Genomic DNA, 3,579 nt, shown 5'->3' with positions numbered 1-3,579 from the left:
AATAAAATATTTATTTAAACTTAATTTTCAAAGAAAGTAAATGTTTATTGACTATTCTGACAGTTTTTGAATATTCCAGTTGCCGTTGCTCATCAAAAAAGCACAAGTTATATAAAGTTTTATAAAGTTTTTCATTTAGGCCTATATCGGCCCATTGTGAGTGCTGAAAGATCTATGCAAGTACATTCCAAAAAAACCCAAGTGTCTTTTAAAACAGTGGTTCCTAACCTTTCTTGGTCAGATTTTTTTTAATTCATCAATTAGCCTACTAGACATTTCAGGCGACCTCATTTGAATTTCAGGTGACCCCACGGTTGGGAAACACTGTTTTAAAAGACGTCGGCCACGGACGGAGTGGGCGACATGCTGGGACGAGGAACTTTCGTTTTAACTGCTGCAGCCGTCTCTCCCTCTCGTAGCCTACTCAGCATGCTGTTCAGGGTGTTTGGTTTTTAAATGATTCATTAAAAGGCGCGTTCCTACAGGAACGATCCCTTCGTCCTCTCCGTGTCTCCTCGCACCGGGCTCTTGGAGCGACGTGCAACGGTGCGCGCGGTTGCTGTGCACCTTTCCCCCCACTGCTCTTGTTGCTGTTGTTTTTCCAGCAGGAGTCACTTACTAATAAAGCTGGGGTTTCGATCGCGTTTTTATCAGACTTTTTTTTTTCTTTTTAATATTCGGCCATCATGCACAAAAAATAACAATAATACAATAACAACAATATTGCACAACCCGTTACAAACTTATGTCAGAGAATAAGAGCAGCAAAGTCTAAAATGCTATTTAAAAAGAAGTAAAAGTGGCAAAGTCTAAAATAAGATTTTTAAAAAGGAGGGAGAGACGCTGTCACATGATTAAGAGAAGCTAAATGGCATATGCACATGATTACTGTGAGTTAAAAAGCCTAATGGCAGCTGGTAAAAAAGACTTGAGGTTCCTCTCAGTTCTACATTTGGGAGGGATTAGCCTGTTGCTGTGTGAGCTCAGTCTGAAGGCCTCAAGGGCATGGAGTGGGTGCCTGTCGTTGTTCAGGATGGAGTTCAATTTCCTCAACATCCTCATGTTTGCAACCTGCTCCACGCTGTCCTGGGGGGTGCCAATGGTGGAGCTGGCCTTTTTGATCAGCTTGTTCAGCCGATTCCGGTCAGAAGTACGGGCTCCGGCCCCCCAACACACCACACAAAAGAAAAGAGCACTTGCCACTACAGACTTATAAATGATGACTCCAAGGAAGCTTTTGTCCTCCATGGACGAGCAGACATGCAGTCCCTGTGCCACCATTATGACAGCATCCTTGTGCGTGAGGGGACCACAGCCAGTGAGGTACAATCAATCAGGTACTGGGAGAGTACAGACTGTACAAGATCTGGGCAAGAAGCCGCACTGGGACCCTCAGAGAGACACTCCTGTTGATGCTCCACAGAGGTATGTAGGGCTAAATTGTTTGTCATATTTCTATTAAAGGTCCCATATTATGAAAAACAGTTTTTTTCTGGTCTCTACATACATAAACTGATCCTCCCTGAGGCTACCAACTCCTAGAATGAGGAAAACAAACGGGTCCTGCATCGACTCTGCAGCCCACCGACTGGTAAAACGGTGCTCATACAGGCTGTTCAGACTCAGCTCCTGTGGTGATGTCACGACGGGAGTGAGGCGGGCCCCTCAGCGCGATAAAACGCCTACCACGTCTATAGAGAGCCTAAGCAGAAGCAGGAAGTAACGGCGCCATGGGACCTCAACTCTGAAAAACTCGCCATACAAATGAATGGGAGTGAAAGTTTTATTTCGTGATCCGAATGAATTGCGCCATGAGAAAAAAATATGTCCTCTACCTGTTTAAAACAACACGTTTCATGCCGAGAAATCAGCCGTTTATCATAAAACGGCAACAGAAGAATGGATTTTGTGTAAAGACGGCTCCACGGACTACAGATCGGTGTCCCACAAAAAATACGTCACCAACTGACACGGGAAAGGGCGGCAGGGTTTCCGCTACATGTAATTGATCGTGGCGCACCACCACGACAAAATAAAAGCCGCCACACCTTCAGAATGATGATTTTTTTTTATTTTTATTTTTTTTATGTTAAAACAATGTAAAGCAGGTTTTCCACTAGGGGTTGCACAGACTAGTCCCCTGCTCCACAATGACGTTTTGAGCTTGATGTCGACTAGTCGCTGATCATGTAACAGTAGGCTACAAGAGTAGCGGCTTGAAACAACAGCTGAGTGCGCTGAATGAAAAAAATACGAGCGCCGTCAAGCTGGATAGAACGAGATCGTACCAGACAGGAAGTCGGGCACAGAAAAGTCGAGAGAATCCGGTCAATTTTCAAAATAAAATAAATGATGATTAAGTTTGCTTGTCCGTCTATAAATATTTGTCAGTTGCGTCTGCACACAAGACACACATCCATAAGCTACATACAGCGCTAGAGACAGACCTGTGTGTGTGGAAAACCGAGTAGCCAGACGGGTCGATGTTTGACCGGCATGGAGAGAGAGAGCAGGAGAAACTGCCGCTTCTGCGGGCAGTGTGTCCGGCAGTGCTGCCGGCAATAAAAAAAAAAAAGAAAAGAAAAAACTTGCTCATATCGACAGCTTTACGTCGCGCACAACAACAGCAGCAACCAACCAGGAAAAACAAAAACTGTGAGTGAAACTGTGACTGAGCAGGACTGTGATGGTGACGAGGCCTGTGTCGTTTTCCTCCCTAATTGTTTAATGAACAGTAGCTACAGTATTTTCTTTTGCACCTGTATATGTTACAAAAAAACAAACTGATTTACAGTTTGTTGTTTATAAAGCTGCTGTTCTGTGGACTAATTTCTGTGCGTGAGCTGTCAGTCAGTGAATACAGATTGTTGCAGAGCATTTCCCTCCTCCTGGGATTTTAGTTATGATGGGAAAAATATGAATGATGTCATCAGCGACTAGTCGACGATCCGGTCTCGCGCGCACCCCCCCCCCCGTCGATCAGACCACCCTCGCCGCCACTCTTTAAAGGTGTACAGAAAAGAAAACTGCCCACTCTGGATCATAAAATGAATGTGATAACTCATCTTTCAGACGATGTAGGCAGGCCTGGAATTTCGTCATTTTAGGGGCAGGGCCACTTGGCCTTAGGTGTTGTCAATTTTTTGAGGGCACAAAGGCCAAAAGCCAGGGCAGCAAGGCCATAAAATAAAACAATGATTTTAAATCCACGTCTTTAATGAATTTACTAACTACCGGTATCTGTTAAATTAATACATAAAACGGGCTCAAGCAAACCAGAAATTTTCAACTTTAAATTCATTTATACATTTATTTTTTTGCACAAGATCAAGTCCTATGCAGCTATGTTTTGAAATTCCTATTTACTATTACTATTGCACTGGGCGATATGAGAAAAAATCCTATCACGGTAATTTTTTTCATATCAGTAGACATCAATTTATATCACGATATAGCCTAACTCAAATCACTAATTTGGTCAATCTTAAATATTCCCTTATTGCCACAAGTGAGATTTGAAGTTATCAGGGGGTTATTTTGTGATTTTTTTTTCCCCTGTCAAAAACTGAACATGACAGA

Source organism: Trachurus japonicus, chromosome 23, assembly GCF_045865225.1.
Source record: "Trachurus japonicus isolate A0001 chromosome 23, Traja_1.0".
Taxonomy (NCBI): domain Eukaryota; kingdom Metazoa; phylum Chordata; class Actinopteri; order Carangiformes; family Carangidae; genus Trachurus; species Trachurus japonicus.
Note: the sequence above shows the minus strand (reverse complement) of the source record.